Source organism: Hypanus sabinus, unplaced genomic scaffold, assembly GCF_030144855.1.
Source record: "Hypanus sabinus isolate sHypSab1 unplaced genomic scaffold, sHypSab1.hap1 scaffold_1435, whole genome shotgun sequence".
NCBI lineage: Eukaryota > Metazoa > Chordata > Chondrichthyes > Myliobatiformes > Dasyatidae > Hypanus > Hypanus sabinus.
This window is the reverse complement of record NW_026779508.1, coordinates 82,500-95,870: the sequence shown is the minus strand read 5'-3', so window position 1 is coordinate 95,870 and position 13,371 is coordinate 82,500. Positions and strand designations below refer to the sequence as shown.

Here is a 13,371-nt window from a genome sequence, read left to right as displayed (position 1 = left end):
ACGAGCTGCGGTGCATTTAATGTTTCCTGATGTGTGACCGTATTGATGGGAGAATTAAGCCTTTCCATTGATCAGTGTGTCTCGAAAATATGTACACTTCAGTTAAGCCTCCTTCCAGAAGATTCAAATCTGCAAGCAAGATTCTCTAATATTTCCACCAAAACAAAATAGGGAGTAGAACTATTATTGTTATTATTATTATTATTATTATTTGGAACAACTCTGTGCTCCATGGTCTATGCTCTATGCTCTTTGCTCCGCCTCCAAAAGCCCCGCCCCGGCTGTGAAGTCGCGTGGGGGTGGGGGGCTCAAATTGCGCATGCTCAGTCTTGGTTTTCTTTCCGTTCTGTGTTGAAGCGGATCGTCGCGGGGAGATGAGGGAAGGATCGCTGTCTGCGAGGCAAATACATCAAGTTCCTATCGGTGAGTATTTGAGGCCCTTCCGAGCGGGCATGTTTGAGTCCCGTTAATTCACCCGAACTGGCGGGTCGGTCGGGGTTGTAGGACCTTCACAGCCAACCGCCTGAGATGAGCCGCCGCTCAGCACGTGCTGCTTTAGCCCGAGGAACGGGTAATGTGGTGATGCCGGGACTGCACTCATCCGTTGTTGCACTTGGGGAAATTCGGGCGGTTGTGTTCTTGCAGCCGGAGGTTAAAACGGAGTAATCGCGTTTGCGGGACACTGCTCATCTGTATGAGTAGTTTTATCTTTCGGCAGTTCAGACAAGGTAATGAGATCCAGATTTGTGACGTCCGCTCTTCCTGTGTGGGCAGTTTTCTTTTTCTTGACTCCATTTCACTGTTACGACCGCCGAAGCGCAGCGAATGTTGCCGGGTACATAACCCTATTAATGCGAGAATTAAGCCTTTTCCTCAAAAATTTGTACACTTCCGTGAAATCGCCCTCCCGAAGTTCCGGAGCTGAAACTCAGACTGTCTAATATTTCCACACAATTTAAATGAGGAATGGTTTATTATTGTCATGTACCAACGGACAGTGAAAATCCTGTCTTCCATACCATCGACACAGATCAATACACTACAATTTCTTGTTCAGCTGCCTTCCAGCCTGTACCTCACCACGTCAATGATATATAGTCAACAATCTTTTTTCTAACCTTTGTCTCATCTCAAGTATTGTACTGCACTTTTACTTTACAATGTTTTCCAGGAACTGTGCTTCTTTGTTCGGTTAATTGATGTTTAATTGAATACAGCACGACGCAGGGTAAAGGCAGCCATTCAGCTGTTTAAATTTTAGTTTCAGCGTTACAAAATGGCTGCTGTGCTAAGTTTTGTCACAATGAAATCGGAGCATATTATGTTGAGTTTGTTATTTCCTTTCGGTTATTTTCGGTGAGCCACTTCCTCCGTTTCCAGGGTAACAGCCCTTGGCAGCTGCAAGAAATGTTGCGCATATTTATCGCTCTGTGGTCACCGCTTCTTTGCGTAGAGACAGTGGCCTCGGGAGCAACTGCAACAGAGAGATAGTGGGAGGAAAGGATGCTGTGAGCACTGACTGTATGGAATGTATTACACACGAGTAGGAATGGACTGAGAACTAACAAATTAGGAGGGGTGGGGCTGGCATTACACAGATCTGTTGTACAGTATTGGGCGCTCCCAACATTTACATTTTGCAGTCAGATAATATCTGTGCTGTAAGAGAGAGAGAGAGAGAGAGAGAGAGAGAGAGAGAGAGAGAGAGAGAGAGAGAGAGAGGAGAGAGGAGAGGAGAGGAGAGGAAGAGAGAGAGAAGAGAGATGAGAGAGGAGAGAGAGAATAGAGAGAGAGAGAGAGAGAGAGAGAGAGGAGAGAGAGAGAAGGAGACGAGGAGGAGAGAGAGGAGAGGGAGACAGGAGAGAGAGAGAGGAGGAGGAGAGAGAGAGAGAGAGAGAGAGAGAGAGAGAGAGAGCAGAGAGGTACGAGAGGAGAGAGAGATAGAGAGAGAGAGAGAGAGAGAGATGAGAGGAGAGAGAGAGAGAGAGAGAGAGAGAGGAGAGAGAGAGAGAGAGAGAAGACAATGTTCTTTTGCAGGAATTTTGAAGTTAGATGTATAGACGATCATTAGGTTCAGTTCTCCTTAGTTTGTGAATCGGAAATGCCAGGAACACCACGGCAAATCGTTGGTGCCAAAGAGTCAGTGGGCAGTCTTTATGTAGGTTATAATATTTGTTTGTTCCAGTTCCACCTTAATAGGTGAATCGGAAGTGGCAGGAAACCCACGGCAAGTCGCCGGCAGCAAAGTGTCGCAGGGGAGCTACAATACTGGGATGGAGTCTCTGAGATTATATCACAGGCAGTATGCAAGCTCTTCTCCAGGTTGTTTCAGCTGTGTTTTAATTTCGTCAGTTTGCAGCGATAAAGATGGTCGGAGCGTTTGGACTCGTAGTTGTGGGGAAATCACCGATTACACCTCCCAGTGGAACCTAGTTTGCCAATTATGTTGATGTTTTTTGAAAGAGATAACAGTTTTGACCCGACTCGATGTCAGCAAACAAAGGATGATAGCTGAAGTTGGATTTAGCGATTCGACGCTTGTGACGACTGTGATGTGCGTGTTGGTATTGAAATATGTTATTCATGACTTTGATTTGTTTATGAATATACATAGCACGGCTAGCAGTTGTGATACTAGGGAGTCTTTAGGGGTTCTTGTTGATATTGCAAAATGTATAATGTATTTCAAAGAGATGTTGGTCAGTGAAGGAGATAGACTGATATACAGCAAATGGTTTTCAACTTGGACAAGTGAAAGATGGTGCGTTTTGGACAGTGAAATCGTAGTGGGCCTGGTATGCTGAATGGCGGGGCATCAAGTGTTGTGTGAAAAAGAGCGAGCTGGGATTGCTAGGGTAACGTTTGCTGAAAGCAGACTTGCAACTATAGAGGGTGGAAAAGAAGCTTTATCCATGCTGGCCTTATTCAGTCAGGCATTGAGTGTTGGTTTGCAGACATCTTATTGTAGTTACATAAATAGCCTATGAGGCTACACCGAGTATTCTGTACAGTTGTGGTCACCATATTGCAGGAAACTATTATCAAGCTGCAGAGGGTGAAGAAGATATTGATGAGGATGCTGCCTGTGCTAGAGGGCCGAGTTATAGGAGAGGTTGTCACGGAGCACTTAAAAAATTGGGTGACGTTGTAGGTTTATGAAATCAAGCGGGGAGAAAGAAATCGATAACCATCCCCTTTGGATTGTTGACATTGGGAAAGAGGTTATTTGACTGGCTCAGGTCTTAAGCTGTTTTCTCTGTATGACATATCATTATTGTTCCTGATGGGCCCCACCACACTGTGTCATCGGCGATTTTAATTCCAGTGTGGTTGTTGCGTGTTTGGGCCATGCAGACATGTGTGAGTGGAGTGTACAACAATGGGCTCAGCACACAGCTAAGTTCTGGATAATGGGAAGGAACAACGGTTGTGCAACCTGACTGTCTGTGGTCTGTTAGCTAGGAAGCCCAACATCCAGTTGAGCAGTGGTGTAATTAGATGGCTGAGAAGGAATTGGTTCACCAATGTCAGTGGGATAATAGTGTTACATGCCGAACTGAAATTCAGAAACAGCATTCTGACACAAGTGTCGCTGTTTTCAGCGTGTGTCAGGCCAAGGGGTATAACAGATGCTATGGGATCTGTCTTGGAGTGATTCGGTACGTAGGTTTATTGGTGAGTGCCCAGTGAGTAAGGATTGGAGTTTTTGATATGTGTCGTTGTCAGCCGTTCAATGCACGCCACACTGACTGGCGTCAGGCCGTTTTGTTCTGAATGTGTAGAATTCGTTGGTACAGGGATGATGGTGGCTGATTTGAAGCAAGGTGATAACGGCAGCCTGGAAGAGTGAAGTGTTGGCGATGGCCGTGAAGAGATCAATGCGCTGATGTGCACACTGTATGCGAGCTCAGCCGGGATGTTTTCAGGCCCAGCACCCTTGCAGAAGCCTTATTACGTCTTCTGTTACAGACTTTGACGCTCAGCTCTCGGGGTGGCGGGGGGGTAGTTTTCGTGACTGGCTTGTATTGTGCTTCGAAGCAGTGTTTAGAGCGCCAGGGAGGGAAGCATTACTGGTACAGTCAAGTCTACCTTTTCCCTCATGTAGTCTGTGAAGCTCTTGATTCCCAGCTACATACACTAGGCTTCGTTTCCCAGGGTTGGAAGTCCGATCGAAGGGATCTGAGAGGTAATCTCAATACATAGAGGCAGTGAGTACCTGGAAATGAGCTGTTCAGTGTTTGCATCCTTGATGATCACGTCGGGTTCAGTATCCTCACCGTGTTTGGAAATTCCTTCTCCCTGTCGTCTGCCTGTGAACAGCTGAAATTAAAGAAACACTCAAGATGCTGGGAACTTGAAATCAAATTAGAAATTGTTCAAAGCCATCCGACACAGGGTGTTAGACCGGAAAAAACATATCTTTCGACAGGTTATCTGTTGAGCTTTTGTTTCATTTGTAGCTTCTTAGCACACTGCCTTGGAAAGATTCAAGTCTCTTGGGAAACGGAGTTGTGTGGAACTGGGAAATTGGATTGTAAACTATCAGATGGAAGTTAATACAGATAAGTGTGGGGTGTTGCATTTTGGCAGGGCAAACGAGGACTTACTCATTGACTAGTAGGGGGTCTGCAAAGTGGGACAAAACAATTTGACATGGGAATACAGATCCGTTAAGGTAGAAGCAGAGAGTTAGATAGTGTCTGAAAGAGTTTCCATGTTGGAAAACCCTGCTGGATTTTTACAAATGTGTTGTAGTATAAATAGTGTGAATGCAGTTAAGCGCTTGCCCATCTGAGGGTGAACTTAGGTGCAAAAAGACAGACAGACATACTTTATTGATCCCGAGGGAAATTGGGTTTCGTTAGAGCCGCACCAAACAAGAATAGTGTAGAAATATAGCAATATAAAATCATAAATAATTATATAATAACAAGTTAACCATGCCAGGTGGAAATAAGTCCAGCATCAGCCTATTGGCTCAGGGTGTCTGACACTCCGAGGGAGGAGTTCTAAAGTTTGATGGCCACGGGCAGGAATGACTTCCTATGACGCTCAGTGTTGCATCTCGGTGGAATGAGTCTCTGGCTGAATGTACTCCTGTGCCGAACATGTACATTTTGTAGTGGATGGGAGTCATTGTCCAAGATGGTATGCAACTTGAAGAGCATCCTCTTTTCAGACACCACTGTCAGAGAGTCCAGTTCCACCCCCACAACATCACTGGCCTTACGAATAAGTTTGTTAATTCTGTTGGTGTCTGCCACACTCAACCTGCCTCTTCCAGCACACAACAGCAAACATGATAGCACTGGCCACCACAGACTCGTAGAACATCCTCAACATCGTCCGGCAGATGTTAAAGGACCTCAGGAAATAGAGACAGAGCTGACCCTTCTTGTAGACAGCCTCAGTGTTCTTTGACCAGTCCAATTTATTTTCAAATTCGTATCCCCAGTTATTTGTAATCCTCCACCATGTCCACACTGATCCTTTGGATGGGAACAGGGGTCCCCGGTGCCTTGACGCTCCTCAGGTCCACCACCAGCTCCTTAGTCTTTTTCACATTAAGCTGTAGGTGAGTCTGCTCAGCCTCATCTCCTTTGCTGATGCATCCACCTAAGGCAGAGTCATCAGAAAACTTCTGAAGATGGCAAGACTCTGTGGAAAAGTTGAAGTCCGTGGTATAGATGGTGAAGAAAGGGAGACAGGACAGTCCCCTGTGGAGCCCCAGTGCTGCTGACCACTCTGTGCTGACACACAGTATTGCAAGCGCACGGTCTGCCAGTAAGGTAATCAGTAATCCATGACACCAGGGAAGAATCCACCTGCATCACTCAGCTTCTCATCCAGAATAGCATGGCGGATGGAGGTTGAACGCACTGGAGAAGTAAAAAAAAAAACATGACCCTCACAGTGCTCGCCGGCGTGTCCAGGTGTGGCGTAGACAGGAAGACGGTTCAGCGGTAGACAATGGCATCCTCAACTCCAAGTCGGGGCTGATAGGCGAACTGGAGGGTGTCTAAGTGTGGCCCCAACCATAAGCCGGAGCTGCTCTAGAACAAGTCTCTCCAGGTCTTCATGATGTGGGAGGTCAATGCCACCGGTCTGTAGTCATTAGTGCCACTGGGGCGCGGCGTCTTCGGTACAGGGACGAGGCAGGACTTCTTTCACACCACAACAACCCTCTGGAGACTCAAGCTCAGGTTGAATACATGGTGAAGTACTCTACATAGATGGTGAGCACAGACTTTGAGCAGCCTACAGCCTTGCTTGGGTGGAGACGTTTCAACTGTATTCGCATCTGTTCAGCTGTGAGCCCACCGTGGTGGTTTCAGATGTAGGAGGTGTGTAGTCACGAGAACAGGGTGGGGGCTGTGAGGAAGGTTAGGAGCGGACAGTGGAGTATGTGTTGGTTGGGAGCCGACAACGGAAGAATCGTGAGGGGGATGAGCAGGGGCCACAGTGTCAAATCTGTTGAAGAACAGTTTAAGTTCGTTGGCCCTGTCCACACTGCCTTCTGCTCTTCTGTTGCTGGTTTGCTGGAACCCAGTGATGGTCGTCATCCCACTCCAGACCTCTCTCATGTTGTTCCACTGGAGTTTCCATTCAAGCTTCCTCCTATACCTGTCTTTAGCCTCCCTGATCTTGGCTTTCAGGTCCCTCTGTATTGCCCTCAGCTCCTCCCTATTTCCATCTCGAAACGCCCTCTTTTTAGCGTTTAGGATGTCCTTAATGTCCTTTGTTACCCATGGCTTTTTATTTGAATAACAAAGGACAGTTCTTGCCGGAACATTGCAGTCCACACAAAAGTTGATGTGACCAGTGATGCATTCTGTGAGCCCATCAATGTCCTCTCCATGTGGCTCACAGAGTGCCTGCCAGTCTGTCACCTCAAAACAACCCTGGAGTGCCTCATAAGCCTCCCCCGACCATTTCCTCACTGACCTCGAGGTTGCAGGTTTACTCTTCACCAGAGGCACGTAGCAGAGTTTGAGATGCACCAAGTTGTGTTCTGACCTTCCCAGTGGTGGGAGAGGAGATGAGCTGTGAGCATCCTTTAAAAAGCATCCTTAAAAAGTGAAATACTTAATGGAATCTGAGGGGTAACTGCTTCACTCCGAGTGCGGTGCGAATGCTGAAAGAGTTCCCAGTCGTATTAGAGATCAAGGCTCATTTGTAGTATGTAAGAGATGTCTGTGTAGGTACATGGGTGAGGGTGGTCTAGAGGGTATGCTCTGGGTGCAGTCTGATGGTACCGGACCGAACATAGCACAGAATGGACGGGCTAAGTGTCCTGTGTCTGTGCTCTGAAAGCTCTATGAATCTACATTGAAACTTCTACACATAATCGACATTTGTTGCAGACGGGTTGTATCCAACAATGTGTTTTTATTTTGGACCAGCGTCTGCAGAGCTGGAACCACCGTGAGATTGGCTGAATGCACCTCGACAGGGTAAATACAACCACTGGAATTTTAGTTGCACCGTTACAAAATGGCTGAATGTTCATTTCATCTTTGCCATAATAAAATTCAGAACATGTCACGTTGAGCATTATTTCCTTTTCAGTTATTTTGCAAGCCACTTCCTTCGTCGCCAGGGCAACAGCTCACCAGAGCTGCAGGGAGAGTTGAACATGTTTATCTCTCTCTGTTTGCTGACTCTCAGCGGAGAGACAGGGGCCTCAGCAGCCAGTGTTGATACGAGGATGCTTTGATCATTCACTGTGCGGGACGGATGATGTCTGTCCTGGAATGAAGAAACAACCAATGATTTTAGGGATTGCATTTATGCGATCCTGTTCAGTGTGTCAAACATTTTGCAGTCAGTCAGTGTTTTGTGCATCAAAAGAACAAAAAGACTCTGTACTGAGTTTCCAGTGTTATATTTTCAATTTTATATTTAAAACATTTTGTTCCGGTTACACGACGGGGAAAGTGGCTGCTAATTGACCTGGGCTTGATCACTCTCACCAGTAAAATAACGAACAAATGTGCTCAATGTAACTGTGGAGACAAGTTGAAATGTATCAGCACGCTCTTCATGACCCAGTGTCCATGTTTCCCGGCTGATCCCCGTCCAGACAAAGGATCATCAGGCTCCATTTCTGTCACGGGTTGGTGTGGAAGTGTAAGGTTTTGAACTGGGATTACTTCAGACACTGTTGCATATTACCGTCAGCAAAGAGCCCTGGGGAAGCTGGTGCTTGAGATACAATCTTGGGATGGAGGCTCCAGAAATATGGGACTGTCAGTGTTTGGGCTTCGGTCTACGTCGCTTCTTTTACAGATGCGGCTGGATGTTCCTCCCCCGCAATGAAGCAGACGTCTCCGGGGGTTGGATATTGGTACCGTGAATCTTTCAGTGTGAGATGTGGAAAAGATGTGCGAGGATCTCGGAGTGGGCTGTGACCCTCTGAGGTTGGATCCTGGGATACCATACTTGTTTTGACCCCGATAAAATGAACCGGGGATCAAGTTGTCCGGGTTTATGAGATGTTGAGCGAGTATTTCTGCTCTGTGCTCAGATGTTTGGTTCTGAATTTCCTTTGGAAGCAAAGCAGAGAATGAGTTCCCATTCTATCCGTCACAGGGAAAGGCTCTGAATAAATACGCTGTTTAGTGTTTGCACCAGTAGAAATAGACCGGGGTTTCAGAAATCAATTCTCATTTGGAAATTCCTCTTCACTGTCACCTGTCTATCTGCCAGTGGGAGTCAAAGAGAAACTCAAGACACTGAAGATGGAACAGAGCTTGGAACAGTACATCACAGGAACAGGCCCTTCGGCCACAATGGTGTGGCAAACCAGCTGAAAAGTAAATCAACACCCACCCCAAAAAACTTGTACATACACAATGTCTATATCCTCTCATTCTTCCTCACACACATCTATCTAAACGTCTCTTAAAAGTCTCCAATGTATTTGCTTCCCCCACCATAACAGACAGCGCATTCCGGGCATCCACACCTCTCTGAGTAAAACAACTTACCCCCACATTTCCATTGCATTTACTCCCTCACACCTTCATTGCATGGCCTCTGGTATTAGACATTTCTAACAAGCGAAAAGATGCTGCCTGTCTGTCAATGTTTTTCATAATCTTATAAACCTCTATAGATCTTCACTCAGACCCTACCGCTCCATGGAGAGCACCCCAAGATTTTCCACTAAAAACTGAATGAATCCATCCTGACGAAAGGTTAGGACACTGAATCGCTAACTTTTTTCCTCTCCCCACAGCAATTCCTTACCTGCTGAGCGTTTCCAGTGATTCCAGTTTCTCTTTATTACATTCACCCTGGAACATTGTAAATCCTCTGTGAATGGACCAGTGCACCTGCGCTCGTTTTGTGAAAGTTAATAGAAGAGTAAAGAAAACAGATTTTTCACAGTACATTATTCTTGTACCAAATGTCCTGTTTTTAATGGAGATGTATTCAGTACAGTTGTTGCTAACAGGGTACACAAAATAAGCTGAGGAATCATAATCTTTATGCGTGTGGAGCAATGATGGCCCTGGGCCTGTGTTCAGTGCAGTTCACAGGGATAGTGTTCGGGTGGGGAAAGATAGAGAGGGAGTGATGATTTACACAAACAAGTCTGGATGCAGTGGAAATAGACAGGGTGTATTGATTAGACGGAGAGTCGGACATCTGAGAGTACTGCCTCAGAAATAAAGAAGCTTCACTAAAAAACTGAGTTGAGAGAAATTTCTTCAGACAAAGGTTGGGTGAATGTGAAATTTGATGCCACAGAGGGTGGTGGAGGCTATCATTGGGTATATTCACATTCTGGGTTGCTAAATAGGTTGAGTGTTGTAGCAGGAAGCACGAATACAGCGTTGGTAAAAAAAAAAATCCTCCATGATTGATTAAGGCACAGACTAGAATGACCGAGTAATCCAATTCTACTCCGATGTATTATGACTTGTATCTTATACTATGACTGAGCGATGACTTCTTTGTATCCCATCACAAACAAGAGAAAATCTGCAGACGCTGGAAATCCAAGCAACACACACAACATGCTGGAAGAAATCAGCAGGCTGGGCAGCATCTATGGAAGAGAGCAGCGTCGACATACAGATGCTGCCTGGCCTGATGAGTTCCTCCAGCATTTTGTGTGTGTTCTTTTGCAACCCATGTCAGGCCTTGTAAAGTATGAGGGACAGTTAGAGATTCCTTCACTCGGATCATGATATATGCGTCCAATATTTAAATTTCAGTTTAATGCTTTGTTCTCATTTGTATTAGTAACATACTCTGTTCTCTCTGATTAACGTTAGACCTGCAGTGAGCGATTTATTGGAAGAAAAGCCAACGACTGGAAGTAAACCACAACTGAAGATGAGGGAACAGCAGCAAGTGAACCAACCCGAGGACGGAGAGCATCAACTGGAGAAAAACCTTCATTGATTCCATTGATTCAGTCAGGAGAAAGATTGGTGAGACACATTTACTGGTCCTTTAGACATTACAGTTCTGTACCAAGGCAGGTAGGAAATAGCTGGAGCGGAACTGTATAAATGTGGAAGTGTCAGTTATGTCAGTTGCAATCACTCCAGATCTGCAAACGTGCTGTCAGCATCAGCTCCGTGAAGCCACGCACATTCCTCATATTGTTTGCCCATTTCAAACTTCTCATATTGTTTGTTCATTTCACTTATAATGTTTCCTTGCTTGTCTGTGTTATGTCATAATAATCTCAAAACGCTGTGAGAATTTCCTCCCAATATAAGACGCCGCAACTGCTTCCTGCTGTAGAGATTGCAGAAATGTGGAATTTCCATGAACTACAGCAACTTGTCATTGACTCCTCTGTCTATTGCAAGCTGTAATGATATACTTGCCCTCGATTATATTGTCGTGCAAGCCTCTGCTAAGAACAAACCCTCTTGAAGCCAAATGTCCCAGCACCACATTTCATTCAGTCCTAACTAGCAAATGTCAACGAATAACTTACATGTACTTAGCCTGGCGTCATCAAGTATCTTTCTACCAATAAATTGTCAAACCTGTGAATCTGTGATTAAGCAGAAACAGGTTTCGCAATGTTCCTGTTTCGCTCTGTAGCGAAGGCATGGGTTATATCTGTACTTGAGATGAACGGATGTTTTTGCAGCCAGGACTGCTACAGCTGCTGGAGTCGGTTTAAACTCAATCATTTCGGGATGGGAAGCAGCGTGTTGGATCAGATCATGAAGGAGATGATATTAAGATACAATGCTCAGAGGGACTGTGGGAGGTTTGGCTGTGGACAGGTCATCATGTAGTGAAAAGCATCAACAGTTCCAACCCGACCCCCGTCACTCCTTCTCTCACCCTCCTATTTTTCTTGCTGGTGTTAATCACGGGAGTTACGAACTCTTTGTACTCACTGGCCAGTGAAATTAAAGCCTTTGATTCCATTCAAAGACCAGTTTCTTTATAAAGAGTGTGGTTGAATTGTTTTCGAAATGAACATGGGGGAATGCGTAACGGAAGTTTAAATCAGAACAGTAGCAATTTCGGAGGGCAGGGTGGTCCACTTATGCATTTGTTGTGTTGATTAGAAAAGTTCAGACAGTTTAATTAGTGTTAGTCAATACAACTTCTGCAGATTAGTTATATTGTTGAACTGAAAAGGAACATTAACTTGATTAAGTATATAAGAAAAACTACATTGATTAACTACATACATGGAGATTTGTGTGCTAATGTTGTACCCCAGCGGGTTACGGATCGACCATGGTGATCTGGCCAGCGCGGTACGGGACTGAGGGACGCGCTCCCCGTTCCCTGTTACTGACTCGACAGTCTCCCCATCTACCGCGCGCACCAGCTCACCGCCCCGCCCATTGCGCACGCGAGCACTCTCGCGGAGCTTCGTCACCATCGCAATCCCGGGCTGACGTTGAGACGATTTATTCATACTGTGCGTGCCCGGTATCTGTCGTGAGGTGTCGTGAATTTCTTTTATCCCTTATTGGTGACAGCAAATAACAATTCAGCATATCAACCAATGGGGTTGTGGGCTTCGTCCTTTAGGAGTTCCCTCCGTAGATCCCGCCACGTGTTTCCTAACCCGAGTTCCGGAAAAGATCCAACAAGCTCGTTTCTTTAATGTCACTCTTCATCGACAAGGAGTTGGCGGAGCTGTAAGGGTGACGGATTAACGTGGGAAAACGGGGGTTTATCTCGTCTGAAGTAGCGAGGACGAATAAGGCTTCAAATCAAGTCAAGTCTCCTTTATTGTTATTTCGACCATATCTGCTTGTACAGTACATAGTAAAAATGAGACAACGTTTTTCAGGACCATGGTGTTACATGACACAGTACAAATTCTAGACTGACCTATGTAAAAAAACAACATGTAGAAAGCTACACTAGACTACAGGCCTACACAGGACCCACGTAAAGTGCACACAAGCAGTTCAGGCATTACAATAAATAATAAACAGGACAATAGTGCAAGGTTCAGTCCAGGCCCTGGGTGTTGAGGAGTCTGATAGCTTGGGAGAAGAAACTGTTACATAGTCTGGTCATGAGAGACCGAATGCTTCGGAGCCTTTTCCCAGACGGCAGGAGGGCGAAGAGATTGTTTGAAGGGTGCATGGGGTCCTTCATAATGCTGCTTCCTTTCCGGATACAGCGTGTAGTGTAAATGTCCGTGATGGCGGGAAGAGAGGCCCCGATTATCTTCTCAGCTACCCTCACTGTATGCTGCATGGTCTTGCGAACCGGGATGGTGCAATTATCCGAACCAGGCAGTGATGCAGCTGCTCAGGATGCTCTCAATACAACCCCTGTAGTATGTGATGAGGATTGGGGGTGGAAGATGGACTTTCCTCAACCTTCACAGAAAGTAGAGAGGCTGCTGGGCTTTCTTTGCTATGGAGCTGGTGTTGAGGGACCAGGTCAGATTCTCCATCAGTTGAACACCAAGAAATTTGGTGCTCTTTACGATCACTGCCGAGGAGCCGTGGATGTTCCGTGTGGAGTGGTCGCTCCGTGCCCTCCTGAAGTCAACAACCATCTCTTTTGTTTTGTTGACATTCAGAGACAGTTTGTCGGCTCTGCACCAGTCCGTTAGCCGCTGCATCTCCTCTCTGTAAGCTGACTCGTCGTTCTTGCTGATGAGACACACCACGGTCGTGTCATTGGCGAACTTGATGATGTGGTTCAAGCTGTCTGTTGCAGCACAGTCGTGGGTCAGCAGAGTGAACAGCAGTGGACTGAGCACACAACCCTGGGAGCCCCCGTACTCTGGGTGATGGTGTTGGAGATGCTGTTCCCGATCCGAACTGACTGAGGTCTCCCAGTCAGGAAGTCTGGGATCCAGTTGCAGAGGGAGGTGTTCAGGCCCAGTAGGCTCAGCTTTCCAATCAGTTT

At 46.1% G+C, this 13,371-nt stretch overlaps 1 protein-coding gene across 1 annotated transcript in view; it reads left to right on the top strand.

Moving 5' to 3' along the window:
- Positions 1–302: 302 nt before the first annotated feature.
- The window catches only part of LOC132386964 (NACHT, LRR and PYD domains-containing protein 3-like), a 50,849-nt gene continuing 37,780 nt past the window's right edge, over positions 303–13,371 (top strand). The window contains exons 1-2 of the mRNA XM_059959323.1: positions 303–423; positions 10,287–10,445. The gene's annotated coding sequence lies outside the window, so the exon portion shown is untranslated. The remainder of the gene's footprint in view (positions 424–10,286; positions 10,446–13,371) is intronic.